This window comes from Lynx canadensis, chromosome E3 (genome assembly GCF_007474595.2).
Source record: "Lynx canadensis isolate LIC74 chromosome E3, mLynCan4.pri.v2, whole genome shotgun sequence".
NCBI lineage: Eukaryota > Metazoa > Chordata > Mammalia > Carnivora > Felidae > Lynx > Lynx canadensis.
Genome location: NC_044318.1, coordinates 19437315 through 19452962, shown reverse-complemented (window position 1 = coordinate 19452962; position 15648 = coordinate 19437315). Strand labels below are relative to the sequence as shown.

The following is a 15648-nucleotide window of genomic DNA, read 5'->3' as shown; positions in this document are numbered from 1 at the left end:
GTCACCACCTAGCACCACTCTATCCCCAGTGCCTGGCGCCTAGGGCACACTCAGTATCTATCTGAATGAACAAGTGAATTAATGAATGACATACATTTTCCAAAGTCCTTTCACACCTAGTATCTCATTTAATTCTCATAAAAGCCCTATGAAATATGCAGGGCAAGGATCATTTTTCCAATTTTTACCGGATAAACCGGACCAGGACTCATACGTAGTTGGCAAGATTCCAGGTCTCAGACCCTATTGTTCTTTCTACTATAGCGTGCTGCTTCTAAAATGTCTTTTGTTTGTTTTGCCAGAAGTTAAGGACAGTATGGTTTTATCACCATCATCTGCCTAGACTTTTTTGGAGTGTATAAAGTCACTTGACCTCCTTGCCAAGCATCTCCTGGCTATGAAGACAATTATCTCCTCCAGTGCCCTGGAACCTGGACCTTCTGCCCATCAGAGCAGACAGACTTCTCCCTTGGCCTGTGGGCAGCATTAATGAACAGCGGCTGGGAACCCCGTGGCTTTGGCACAGGAAGCCCTGCTGCCAGCAGGGATGGTGTTGTGTCCCTTCACACTGGCTAATTCAGGGGATTTCTCATTCCTAAGCCAAGGGGATTGCTGGCCCGGCTGCCTGGAGGGGAGACATCCTGGTGTCTTCTCCAATGCCCTCTCTAAGCGAAGAGTTTTCAGATAAGCAAAAGGACGCAGTTTCACTACCTAGATTTGCCTTCCTGCTCCTGGACCTACGACAGGTGCACAACACTGTTTGTGGGAAGAATAGATCTTTTTAGAAGCAGCAAATTTTTCTCAGAAGGGAGATAAGGCATGCACAGTTTTCTATGAAAACACATTCCTGCAGCTGAGGAAGAAGCTGGGGAATCAGATGGATGGGATAAGAGGCAAGAGGATTGGAAAGGTTTTGATTCAAGGTTTTTATGTTTTTTTTTTTCTCCCCCACCCATAATGTTTCTAGTGTGGATCCTGGAACCAGATGCATGGTCAGGGGTGAGAGAGAACCTCTCCTCTTTAGATCTCCCTTGGTGATTTCCAGGGGACTCAGAACATCTGTTGACTGATGCGAGGCAGATAGATTTGCTTCACTGGGGGTCAGGTTTCGCAGGCTGGAACCGAAATGGAACCAGATCCGAGTTGGAGAATATTTCTCAATCACTTGTAGAGGGTATCACAAGAATCTTATTATCAATAACTGTAAGTTCTGAAATGTGCAAGGGATGTGCTTCTTATTTTATATTAGGGCGGCCTCTGTTCTCACTCGATTGCATTCTGATATACTCACTTCAATGGGACGGAAAAGAAGGTGGAGCGAACAACCTTATTGTCCATTTTGCAGATGAGGAAACTGAGGACACCAAGAGTTCCACAGTCTCTTGTGCAGATTCACAGCTGTCAGGTATAGAGGAAGATTCAAATGCTGCAAGGTAGCTCTGAAGTCTACACTCCCAACTGGATAAATGGAGTAACAAGAGAACCAGAGATTGTATGACAGAGTTGGGGGACCCTAAGGTCATCTAATCTTCTTGTTCTGTAAAGATGGGGCCCCAAAGGGCTTGATTTATTCCGGGGCACAGAGTAAGTCGGGGCAGAGTGGAGTCCAGAACTAAGATTCTGGCTTTCTAACAGCGAAGATTTCAAATATTTTCCCAACATCTCCAGGATCTTTAAATCCAAGGGACAGGTATTTTCTTGACTTGGGTGAGAACCCATGTCCAGAGTGGTCAAGATCTGAAAAACCAGGTCTACACAATCACCCACACGTTTTCCAGAGCCAGATGTTTAGCATGGAAGAAACTTGACATCCAAGCAACGGAAATAATGTTTCACTTTCTCCCTGCCAGCTTTCCGGTCTTCTAATCAAACACCTTGGTTTGGTTTCTTCTCCCAACACACCAGCGTCAAGTCCTCTCTGGCCTTCCCCGTGCCCCATCCTGGTCTGGGGAATTTAGGCTCTTTTCCTTAACCCATTTCATTTTTAGGATTATTGTTTGGTTCATTCTGGTTTAGACTGTACCCAAATTTCTTAGGACTGACTCAAAGGAAAAAGCATTTTGTTAAAATAGCTGCATTGCTTTTAAACAATTTGTCCTCTACTCACTTTTTCTTTTTGGAAGACAGAAACTGAATATAGATTTGTGGGAGAGAGATACAGAGGGAACCAGAGAAGAGGGGCAGAGAAGAGAGAGGCTCGGGAGAGGGGACGGGGAGAGGAAGAGGGGAGGGCAGGACAAGGCAGAATACCAGCTCCAGGAATGACGCCAGGAAATCAGCCAGGACTCTTCCCCACTTCTGGTTGTGTACAGGCTGAGACCCAAAACCAGTCCCTGTTTCTGTCAAAACGGAATCAACGCCCAGCCCAAATGTATATTTTTAAAGATCGCATCTTTTCCACTAAACTAAACAGGTAGTTTCATTAACGAAGGGAAGGGACGTCTCTCTGTGGTCCCCTAACTGGGTTTGGGTTTGGGGAAGCTGGTAGCCAGAACACAGGGAAAACAGGCACAGGCTGTACCCCACAGGGGGGATTCCTGCTGACTCTGTTTCCCCATTCATGACTCCCCAGGAGGAGCAATTGAAAAATTGAGCTGCTTGGCACAGCGGGAGGGCAGTTCATGCATATTCAAATCCCTCCCTCCCAGCACTAAACTTAGCTGCCACCTTGCTCATCCTGAATGCCTTCCACCTCCGCGTACCGGTTATCCTATCCGCTCCACCTGTGCCCAGGAGCCTGTCTCCTCTGTCGCCCCCACGTGCTTACCTTGTCATTGACCGTGATAATAACAGCTAACACTTAGGCTGGCTCTACCCGGTATCCCTGTTCAATGCATGCTACATGTGCGAAACCGTTTAATCCTTATCACAACCATATGAGGTTGGTGCTGTTATTGTCCCTTCCCTTTTGTTGACAGATAATGAACCTGAGGCACAGAGAGGTTAAGTAACTTGTCCCAGGTCACACAGCCAGTAAGTGGCAGAAGCAGGTCTTGAGCCCAGCACTGTCTGGCCCCCTATGCCATGCTTCTGTGGCATATGTCTGACCCCCTATGCCATGATAATAACTCAATCCTGTGTACCTGGCTTTCGCCAACACAACTTTTCTGAGGAGAATACTGGCCTTTCATTCTGGTCCAGGTTCTTATAGGGCCCCTTGTCATCTTCTCCTAAAGGATATCGCTTCTACCCCTCACTTGATTATTTAGGACTGAATGGTTTGTACTAAGTCAGCAAGATAAAATAGTTGCCCTTGAACGCCTGCCAGAGAGCGCATTCTTCAAGTGCATTGTTACAAGGTGGTCGCCGAAAGTACAGAAGTACCACTGAGAGGAGGGTATTTGGCAAAGGTTTCATCATCTCCCAGGTATTCTGAGTATCCCTCTGGATCAAGCCAGACTAGTGCTGGATCACTCAGTGCTGTGAACGTCCACAATGCCAGCACGGTCACTGAGTGAGAACGATACACAAACACTTGGCCAAGGGCTCTATCAATATTATCTCATTAATTTCCATAACAACCCTAGAAGGGAGGTACTATTTTTTAAAATGTTTTTAATATTTATTATTTTTGAGAAAGAGAGAGAGGCAGAGAGAGGGAGACAGAATCTGAAGCAGGCTCCAGGCTCCGGGCCGTCAGCACAGAGCCCGACGCGGGGTGTGAACCCACAGACCAAGAGATCATGACCTGAGCCGAAGTCAGACGCTTAACCGACTGAGCCCCCCAGGTGCCCAAGGGAGGTAGTATTACTTTGACCATTTACAGATGGGTACCCGTGTACCGGAAAAGTGAAGCAGTGTGCCAAGGTCACACAGCCACTTAATGGCAGAGCCAGACGGGACTTCAACACAGAGCACTGTGCTCTGTGGCTTTGGGGACTTTGCCATCAGCCCGTGTTGAGGATTCTCTGTTTTGTGACATGAAACATCATCCACTTAGGAAGGAAAATATTCTTATCTGATCTTGGTACCAAGGAGAGTGGGATGTGTCTATAAATTCTAAAACTTATTTATTCTAGCAACTATTTATCAAACACATACTATGTGGCCGGTGCTGTGCTAAACACTTCATATATAATATTTTATTTGGCCCTCAAAATAACCTCATGACTACAGTTTTATCCCCATTCCATGTAAAGAAACTCAGACTCCAAGAGATTAAGCAATTTGCTCAAGGACAAAACACGGAGCCTGTTGGAGAGCCAGGTCGGCTTGACTGCAGGTCTGCTTGGCCACCGGGTTCTCCCGTATTCTGAGCACCGTGGGTGTGCGGTTGACCAGGTTTCCCCTAGACAAGGGACTGCGAGGAAGCTTGGTTCACAGGCGGCTTTATGAACCACCCTTAGTAAGAATGTAGTTCATTGTCAGGTGCAATTCACTCTCATTCTTGGCTCTGTCCAGTCCCTTTTTTCCCTTAGTCCAATTTTAAAAATTGGACCCATCTTATTTTGTGTAACTAAAGCCCCCTTAACTCTTTTCTGGAGCAAGATGGGTATTAATCGACAAATACATTAAATATTATAGCCCCATTTCACGGATGAGGAAACCGAGGCACAGAAGAATTAAGTAACTTGAATAGGGTCCCCTAGTTTACAGGTGGTAGAATCCGTGATTGGGCTCCACAGGCTGAATCCTTGCCCACTCTGCTAAGCTACCAGCAGCTACCAGGGCAATGGAAGGAGCCAGGAGTGTCTCTTAGAGTGAGCTCTGCAGGTAGCTAGAGGGGAGACTGGGACCCAGGCACGAAGGGCTCCCTGCGAGTGGGTGGCCACCCATTGTGTTGATGGCTCAGGCCCACGGGCTCATCAAAACCCTCTGAAATGCAAGGCTCCCACTCTTGTCAAATTGAACCGGCTTTGCAGATTTCAGTTTCAATCCTGCCAACTTGAAAGTTTTAGCATTTCAGCTGTTTCAGAATTATAAAAGCCTACAAATGCTAAGGTGCTTTTTTTAGAGTTAAAAAAATGTGTCTTTTCCCCACCATCACATAACAATCTGAAGGGATTTTTTTGCAGATTCTTGCCAAATGTGTATTTTTAAAGATTGCATTTGGCTAAAGACCAGAAGTGGAAAATCTGGGAGGAATGTTGAGGAAGTTCTAAGGCATATTCATAGAGGAGGAGAGGGGAAAGCTCTTTCCTCTGTGCAGACCCCTGGGTCTGCTGGGGTGGATGTTGTTTATTTCAGCTTTCTTGCTACCTTTGGTGACAAAGAGTTTCTTTAAAATACTGACACCTCAGCTGGTCGGGTGGCCCAGAGGACATGTGGAGTGTGGCCCTGGCCAGGGAGGAACACTATCACTGCATGAAAAGCTCCCGGCTCAGCAACCGTCACCAGGAGCCAGATGGCCTCTTAGTGGACAAAGTTACTGCACTTATTGGATCAGGTGGCAGCTCAGTCCTCACTAATTAGGTGTCTTGTGTGTGTGTGTGTGTGTGTGTGTGTGTGTGTGTGTTTATGTGTCACAGACTCTTCCCCAGTGTGAATCAGCTCAATCATCATTTTGCAGTGTTTCAGATTCAGATTGCAAACATCCACCAACAAATAGGAGCCTTGCTTTTCTAACGAGCTGGAGATGTGTGGAAAATAGAATCACTCACAGTAGTAGTGAGCCACAGATGTTCCATGGAGACAGCCGGCTGTGCCCAAGCACAGACGGTATGTGTGACCACGAGACAGGATGCAGAATCTTGCAATGAAAGTGTTGCCCACAGAGCCCAAAAGATGAAGAGATGAAGACAGGCAGAGATGGAATCTGGTTTCTTCTTCCAAGTCCTGGCCTTCTTGTATAGCTGCCTGACACTCCATTTGGGAGTGGTCCAAAACGCTGAATGTTTAAATTGAGTAACTGCCACCAAGGCCTTCACTACCAAAGTAAAAGATGCTTCTAAGGAATCAGAATAACCTGGGTTCAAATCCCAGCCCCAACCCTCAACTGACTGAGTGTCTTGTAACAAGTCATTTAATCTTTTAGGACCTTGGGCATAATAATAGGGCTTCCCTGTTGGGTTTTCATGAGGATTAAATGAGAGAATACAAAGAAGTCTCTTGGCATCATGCCTACTCACAGCATATGCTCAGTAAACAATAGCTATTACCACCACCATCACCATCATCACCACCATCATCATCACCACCATCATCACCATCATCATCATCACCACCATCATCATCATCGCCACCATCACCACCACCATTATCACCATCACCATCATCATCATCATCACCACCATCATCATCATCACCATCATCACCATCACCATTCATTTCTAGCTCTGCAATCCTAGCAAGTTTGACCTGCTAAACTTCATTTTTCTCCTCTGTAAAAATGGAAATAATTATGTCTACTTCAGAGTTGAGTTAATGTTTATTAACTTCCAGCACAGTGCCCAGCACATAGATGCTCAGGAAATGGAATTAATTTTTCTTCTCCACATTACCTTCAACTTACTTTAAAACATCACTGAATTGGTATTAAGAATCAATATTATCGTTCAATGCAGGTTCCCTCAGCACTGGAACCAAGAAGGCATGGACATTGACCTGTCCTCCAGGAGATGATCCTCTAATAGGTAAGACAAAAGCTGAGTAGAATGGTTATGTTTCCAGGGAGACCAAGAGGTTAGAGAGCCTCAAGGCATTTGCTCAAGGATAACAAAGTGGTTTCCAAACAGGTCATTCTGAGTCCAGAGTGTACACTTTTAATCATGACTATCATGACTACCATGGCTTCCAGGAGAGAATGGGTAGAGGTGAAACCAAGGGTTTTGCATTTCTCTTAATTGCTTCAGTTCTTTGTTTTGAGGAAGAAAAAGAGAGAAGGGGAGGGAGAAGAAAAATGGTTTCTGATTTGTGTGTAGGGGAAAACAAGTATGCTCCTAGTGTCCTGGGAGCTCACTCAGTTTCCTCTGAATAAGGAAGCGCCCTACTCAGAGGTCAAGATCACTTTAAATACCTTATAGAGGAGTACTTCCTCCTTCACAGCAGGAGGCAGGGCTTGGCCCCTGCCACTGTTCAAGGCAAATAGCAGAGTTTGTGTCACTGTTGGGGCTCTGATGAAACAGCCCCAGCAATGGCATCCTTGGAAGAAATCCCACACAGTGGTTAAGAGCCCAGGTTTGGAGCCAAACAGAACGGGAATCACATCCCAGCTATGCTACCTACTGGATGGGTGACCTTGAGTAAGTGGCTTAAACTTTCTAAGTCCCCGGTTTCCATTTCTGTGAAGTGATCACTCAATAAATGGCTTTGCTGTTTTTATTGTTTTCAGAACAGTGCCCCCTGGGGGCAGGCATGGTGGTGGCAACAGAGGGTGCTAGGGACAACTGAAACTCAGAGCTCATATTTGTGCTTCTTCCAGCCCATTCTAGGTGGTCTCCTTTCACTGCAAAATCTTTGAATGTATGTGTGTGTGTATGTGGGGGGGTATCTTTTAATAATTAAGACATTTTCCTGATAACCACCCCCTTGCTACAATCTTTCAGGATAATAACCTGTCCATATCTATTAAGATCATAAACCCATACCTCTACTGATTTAGCAATCTCATTTTTTGGTAATCTAGCCTACAAAACAAAAGCAACAGCATATAGGACACATGTGTAAAAATGACTGAAAGTGAGGACAAAACAAAACAAAATTGGAAACAAGGTGGATAGTGCGCGCTTCGGCAGCACATATACTAAATTGGAACAATACAGAGAAGATTAGCCTGGCCCTGCGCAAGGATGACACGGAAACAAGGTGGATATTCATCGACAGGGAAAAGGTTGAATACACTGAAGGGATTCCAGTCTGTGGAATATTATGCAACCATTAAAAAGATTGAGTCAGATCAGTGCCTATAAACCTGGAGGAATATCTATGATGTATTGAGGGAAAAAAGCAAGTGGCAGACCAGTATCTCCAGTGTGGATTCAATTTTAAAAGTCAAACAATGCCGCTCCCCCACCGTGTGCATGTACGTATGCGTTTCGAGAGTGAAGATACAGAGGAAACACATCTAGCTGTTGACATTGGTCACTTTGGAGTGAGGTAGGGAGGGGACAGAGTGGGAGTCGGGCAGGGCATATTATTACTTCTCTTTCTATTTTTAGATGGTTTCACTGCTTAGAGTAAACAAATGTTACTCTTATAATTTTATCTAAGTAATCTCTACACTCAACGTGGGGCTCAAACTCAGGATGCCAACAGCAAGAGCCACACGCTCTATTGACTGAGACAAGCTTGTGCTATAGGCGATCACATAAAATAGGCTTTTCTTGACACTCCCAAGTCCTTGAGGGAAGGGGTCACACCTTTTCAGCTTTGCTGGTCTCAGACCTGCTCAGTGCCACCCTTACCCAGAGGAAGTCCTCAGTAAGTGTGAAATACATGAGTGAGCATTTACTCAGCCAGTGTTATGGGATCTGGCTTTCCAGGGAGCCCATTGACCTCGAAGTGAGTTTCCACTCAGACAAACCTCCTGATGGCGATCATGCTTAGCTAATTCCCTACCACAGAGCTGTGTTCTTCAATGTTTCCTTTTCAGTGATTGATGACTGTGAAAAATTGAAGTGGCAAAGCTGATCAATCACCCTGGAAGATGACACTTAGCTGGGAGGTCTAGTGGCTTTGCTGGATGACAGTTAGGACCCCTAAAAGGACCTCTTCACATTAACACACACCAACCTGAACAAGGAGCAAATTTAAATCTGGGTTGAAAAGTCCCAAGGGCAAAAACATGTTGCTCAAAATGGCATTTGGCTAGCTACCTTCCAACAGCTTTTCCCAGCTTCTTAAAAAATACATAACATACCAGAAAGAGATAAAGACTCATAAGCCTAAAACCAAAGACTGAAAGACAACTTAATGGCACAGTCTTGGGAGAAACAACGCCAACTATTAATGCAGTTGGAAATAAATGAGAAAATAGAGGGGGAAATAAGACAGATTTGAAAGAAAATAAATTGTAAGCAATCACACTGTTCAACTCTGTACTAAAACATTTATACGTTTCTATGAAGCGAATGATTTTCTAGACAACAAAATGACTCCAGAAAAAGTCCCAATATAGACAAGACATGAGAGAAGTTATCAAAGAACTACTTTCAAAAAAGCCCCAGGCCCAGAAGGTTTTACATGAAAATTTCCATGCTGCAGAATCTACGTCACAGCATAGAAAATCATTTTATCAAGCTACTACCACTCTGATTCCAAAACTTGACACCAGGAGCACACAAAAAGGCAAATTTCATTGACAAATACAGAGAAAAACCCTATATACATATTAGCAAATCTATTTCAGCATTATGAAAAATTAAGTATGTCTCAAACAGATTTATCACAGGAATGAAAGATAGTTGGCTAATATGAAAGGCACTAAATTTGCCTATTAGAGCCAGCCAAAGGAGAGAAAACTAGCCATGTCAATAGATACCCAAAAATGGAAACCTTCATGCCCAATTAAAATTCTTACTTAGCTACATAGTGACAGAAACTCCAGAGCATGATAAAGAAAACACTTTATGCCAATAGCAGATGCCAGGCTTCTCGGTGAAACCCTGGAGCAGCTAGCTGTTCACTTTAGGGGGAGCAGGAATCACCCCTAGGAGTCTGCTAAAAGGCAGATTACCAGCTTTGTACAAATTCTATGATTTATATCCAAATCTGCAACCACACTTTGAGAAACACAGTCTGCAAAGCATTACAATTACAGTTAGGAGCAGGGCAAGGTGACCTTTGAGCATCACCACTACTTAACTAAGCCTCCAACTAAGCCTTGACTATTCTCTAAGCCTCAAAGGAAAAACAGCAGGGGGAGAAAAAGTTCTATCTACTATTTGCAGATGATATGATTGTTTACCTGAAAAACCAGATTAAATTAATTACATTGCAGATAGCACCGCTAACCAAGTTCAAGCAACTTACAAATAGATAATTACTGATCTAGCTTCTTCTATATTAGTAATACTAACCACTTAGAAAATATCTTGGAGAACATCACCCATTAACGTTAGTAACCAAAAATATAAAACCTACCTACAAACAATGTGCCCAATCAACATACAGGCTTGAATGAGGAAAATGGAACTTCTCTAAAATACATAAAAGAAAACATTAATAAATGGGATATATGTTATGTTTTTAAATGGGGGAAGACTCAATGTTTGAAAGAGGTCAATTGTGCCCAAATAAGTCTATTAATTAAATTTTTATTAATATCCCAGTTTTCCTGGCAACTTGATAGAATGGTCAGAAAATTCACAGGGAAAATCAAAACGTTAGAACGAAGAAGATGTTAATAAAGAAGCATGGTAAGAGAGAACATGACCTTCCGGTATTAAGAGTCTCATGAAGCTGTATTAGTTCAAACAACAGAGTGATAGAGCCTCAGAAATAAAAATACAGATTAAAGAAAAGAATAGAAAATCCAGAAACAGATACAGTTCTAGTATGTGTGTGTGTATGCGTGCATTTAATAAAAGATAAAGGTCATAATTCAACTCCATGTGGATGAACTATTTCGTAATTCATAAATAGTGTAATTTGCAGTTTAAATATCTAGGGCAACTTTGTGTCCAAGTACTTGGTATTTTCCTACTGCTTACAACAAACACAGGAGGAAAGTAGCATGGAGGCGGGAGAGGGGTATAAAGCCTTCAGGATTAGCTTGCTATGAGCCCAATACGAGTTTCCAGGCCTTTGTGGTTTCCCAAACATTTATTAAGCTCTTAGGCTCCATTATTGCAGGGTCAGAAAGGATGGTTGCAGTTCTTGTTCCTCTGTTTACTTGATGTTTGACTTGGGGCAAACCACTCAGCCTGAACCTCAATTTTCTCACCAGAAAATGAGGATAATGCTCCCAAGTCTTGTGTCGTTACTAAAGGTGGGAGGAAAAATGAAGTCATGGATGAAAGCTCTGTAATCGTAAAGCATTGAGTGAAGGTAGACATCTGGTGACCTGATCCTTATTTAGGGTTAAAAGCCCAGGCTGTGGTTAGAGGCTGCCTTAATTTGCATTGGGGCTCCATCACTTCCCATCTGTGGGTCTCTGGAAAGGCTCTTTGTACATTGGTTTTGTCATTTACCAGCTGTGGGTCCTTGGGCAGTTTAGTTAACCTCACTGTATTTTGGCTTTCCTCATCATTAGAAGGGTGATAACAACAGTGGATAACTCAAAGTGTTGTTACAGGAAGCATACCACTTAGAACAGTGCCCAACATGTACTAGCTAATCAATAATGTTTGTTGTTTATCATCATAATTACCTCTGGGGATCTATGCCTCTCCTACTCCAAGGTTAAAAGACTGGGCCTGAGCCAATCAGCCCCGTGGGACCTCTGGTCTACAGTGATTGGGTCAGTAATGGACATGTGACCTAATCAGAGCCTATGAAATGAAATGAGGCTTGTACCTGCTGCAAAAGACACTCCTACACTAATGCTGGATTCAAGCATAGAAGAATCTAACCCTGAGAGCTGCTCTCATACATATTGTATCCGTGAGTCTCTCATTGTTGGAGGAGGTCATTGAGAGGATGTGGCTGCCAGTTGACTTAGGAACTGGACCCAGGCAATTGGAGGCTCCTCACACCCCCATCCCCACCCCCACCCCCACCTTTGGAATGTATGCTCTGCTCACTGTCCCCACAGTGGAAGCCATTTTCAAGGACATAACCTTGAGAGAGTAAGGTGGTGTTGAGACCTTCTGGACTGAAAATGTGACTGAACCCAGTTATAAGGCCTCTAAGTAAACTTTTACGATTCCGGCAGGCAATGAAGAGAATAATTTGTCTTGCGGCCGGCTCAAGACAAGCCTTGTATAAGTTCCCTTGCCTATTAAAACTACCACCTTCCAATCTGTAGTGGTCTGCCTCTTTCTTGGGTCTCTCCTTGCCCTCGGGGCATGCGGGGACAGTTTACAAAGCCCCACTCCTGTGCTACTATGAACCGAAGTCAACAGAGAGGAAGAGAGAAGAGAATGGTAAGAGAAATTCTGTACTTGTGAGTTTGATCCCTGAGCCAATAGAGATCTCTCTGAATGTCGTCTGTCTGTCCCTTTTTTCTTAAGACCATTAGAATTGGGTTTTCTGTCACTTACAATTGAATGAATTCTATACAACACTATTATTATCCTATTATGAGCTCAGACAATATGTTCCCAAATTCGCCAGAACAGTTGGGTCTTGCTGTTAACACAAACTCGGCACTTAGTACATTTTCATCCTCAGTGTGTGGTCACAGAATTATGAATGACGATCCTTCATCCAAATGATGGGCACTTTTAAGGATGAAGACAACACTGCCCTTTTCCAAATACTGGTTGAGAGCACAGACTAGGGACAAGTTCGGAGCTTCAAGCTCATGACCTTCAAGCAGCAGCCCCAGGGCTGGAATGGAAATTAGCTGAGACCATCATTTCAAATTTCAAAAGGTCACCATTTATGAATAGATTCTTTAATGTTCACCCAAAACCGGATGATAAATCAGAAATGAAAGGATAAAGGGCTGAAACAATGGTTACACACGACTTGCTTTCCATGACCCAGTAAACTCTATCTGTGCCCAATTAGACTGGCAATGACCTCCTGAGGTTGCATTCAGACTTTTAACATCAGTTACTCCGTCACATGGCACCTCATCTAATAACCTTTCGCTGGCTGTCTGTGATAGAATTAGCAGGGGTTGGAATGTCCGTGTTTGAGTGTTTCCTGATCAAAAAATACAGGATGAATATGGGGAAGAAATTAGATAAAACATCCCTTCTGAGTTCAGCATTAGTGCATCCAGTGGCCCTCTTAACACCCCCACTCGAACGTTAGATGGGAAGCTGTAAATTCATCATGTTCAAAACCTAATTACCAGCTCCCCCTACAAACTTTCCACCAATAGAAGGCCTCGCCATCCATGCAGAGGTTAAAGCTAGAAACATAGGAGTCCCCTGATCTTGTTTTCCCTTGTCCTTGATGTTTAACAGGGAATTCTGTTGATTCCAGCTTTTAAGCATCTCCCATGTCTCTGTCACCACTGCCACTTCCCCAATGGGGAAATCCATCATTGAACCTGGATTATTGCATGAAGGACTTTTTTTTTTAAATTTTATTGTTTTGAGGGGTGGGGAGGGGGCAGAGAGAGAGGGAGAGCAAGAAAAACTGAGCAGACTCCACAGTATCAATGCAGAGTCCTATTGGGGCTTGACCCCATGAACTGTGAGGTCATGACCTGAGCTGAAATCAAGAGTCAGACTCTTAATCACTGAGCTACCTCAGGTGCCCCTGCATGAAGGACTTTGAACTGGCCTTCAGATATTCTTCTTCCATTGATTGTCCACACTGCAGCCAGAATGAGCCTCAAAAAATGAAAACCTTATCATATCAGATTTTTAAACTACATTGTAAATGTTCCAAAGGGCTCCTTTTGCTCCCAGGATAAACTTAACATACCTTCCCAGATCTGAATGGCTCCTGCTATTCTCGGGACTCACCCCACCTGTGAATTTAAACCTGCCTCTAGCCACTACTAAATGCTTAGGCTTCCCTATTAGTCCATATTCTCTCTAGCCCTGAGACCTCTGTGCCTGCTGTTCCTTCTGTCTGGAACAACCACCTTATTCCTTAATCTCTCGTAACTCCCCTTCATCCTTCAGCTCTTAGAGAATTGTAATTTTTCTAGTTCTTTTTAAATGTTTATTTATTTTCGGATGCCTGGGTGGCTCAGTCGGTTGGGCGCCTGACTTCGGCTCAGGTCATGATCTCACGGCTTGTTGAGTTCGAGCCCCGCATCGGGCTTTGTGCTGACAAGCTCAGAGCCTGGAGCCTCTTCAGATTCTGTGTCTTTCTCTCTCTCTCTGCCCCTCCCCCGCTCACACTCTCTGTCTCCCAAAAATAAATAAACATTAAAAAAATAAATGTTTATTTATTTTTGAGAGACAGAGCACAAACGGGGGGATAAGGAGAGAGAGAGGAGGGGAGACACAGAATCTGATCTGGGCTCTGGGCTCTGAGTTGTCAGCACAGAGCCCGATGTGGGGCTCGAACCCATGAACTGCAACATCATGATCTGAGATGACGGAGCCACCCAGGCGCCCCGTAATTTTTATTTTGGAAGATTCTTCTCAGCCCAGGGAGGAAGCAGCTTGGTGGGTTAAAAGGAAAAACCCACGGAGTCGTGTTGTTGTGAGTTCAAACTCTGTCCTCAGATAATAACTAGGAGTGTGACTTTGGGCCACTTACTTAACCTCTCCGGTTCCTATGTTGTCTTATTTGTAAAATGAGGACGATAAGCATTGTTAAAAGGGTCAAATGTGATCACGTAAATTACTTAGCCTAGTAGCTGGCACATAAATTCTCAAGCAGTGTTTAGATATTGTCATTATTATTTCACTTCTATACACGGTCGCTTGAAAGGCTTTGTCTTTGGTTCCGTTCTCTTATTTTTCACACCCAAAATGTGAAATTTTTTTCACAAATGTATTTTCACATTTTGCCACTGACAATTTCTAAGTATGCATTTCCAGATGAAGCTTCTAAAGTCTTCTCTTACTGGGGTTGTTGTAATAGCCCCGTGGCTTAATCTCTCTGCTTCCCTTTTAAATCTCTAAAATCTGTTTCCACATAGCACCTGACTATACTTAAAAAAAAAAAAAAAATGTCAGTTCAGACCACATCACTCCTCCGCTCCAAACCTTTCAATGGCTTCTCATTATCTTTCTTTCAGTCAGGTGTCTCAACCCCAGTTGCCACTGTTGACACTGGGGACTGGAAAGCTCTTTGCTTTGAGAACTGTCTTGTGCATTGCAAGACGCTTAGAAATCATCCCTGGCCTCACCCAGCACCTGCCAGTGCTTGCCTACACCCCTACCTAAGTCGGGACAACCAAAAATGTCACCGGACATTACTAATGTCCCCAAGGGGCAAAACCACCCCCTGTTGAGAACCACTGCCTTGGCATAAACTCTTGATACCTTATGATAATCTTCAAGATTATTCCTGGGTCACATGCTCATCCTGAGAGCCAGGCCGGGGTTGGTGCCACTCAAGCCACATGGACAGAAAGGACAGAATGATAGAGCGATGGGGCAGCCCCCCAAAGTAGATTGAATACTGTTATCAGAAAGGGGGGGGGGGGATGGATGCGGGGCTGGCCAAACAGCAAACCAGCAGGAACAGACATTCCTGGAAGCATCCTCAATACCCTTTGATTCTGCATTTCACTTTGCTTCCCAGGGCCCAGCACTGGGACCGGCCAGGAGCAATGTCTGTTCTCTGGAGGCCTGGCAGCACCCTCCCTCCCCTAAACTCTCCATCTTCACGCACAGGGTCCTTAATTATAGGTAGAAGGTAGACAGTTTATACATTTAAGCCCCCATCCGCTAAAAACCTGAGGACTCAGCTCTGTTTCCTGTGCTTGCTTTGCTTTGTGTCACATGTAAGGTGTCTCTCACAGATCCCGAGCCTCCAGCTCTCTGTGGAGTCGTGGCTGAGCTTTGTTGGTGTCCTGAACAAGACACGAGGCGCAATGAATCCTCCAGGCCTTGTCGGCGTTCTACCAGCAGGGTTGCATTTTAATCAAAGACATTGCTTTCAGTGCTTGCTGGAACCTCACGTTGCCTCTTACATCCCAGTGGTGGTGCAACAATGGTGGAGCTTAGCTGCAGCCAAAGAGAACTC

At 44.2% G+C, this 15648-nt stretch overlaps 1 protein-coding gene and 1 pseudogene across 1 annotated transcript in view; one reads left to right on the top strand and one right to left on the bottom strand.

Moving 5' to 3' along the window:
* CACNG3 (calcium voltage-gated channel auxiliary subunit gamma 3) overlaps window positions 1-15648 on the bottom strand; it is an 83781-nt gene that overhangs the window by 47774 nt on the left and 20359 nt on the right. The window lies entirely within an intron of this gene.
* Window positions 7658-7755, top strand: LOC115504628 (annotated as a pseudogene).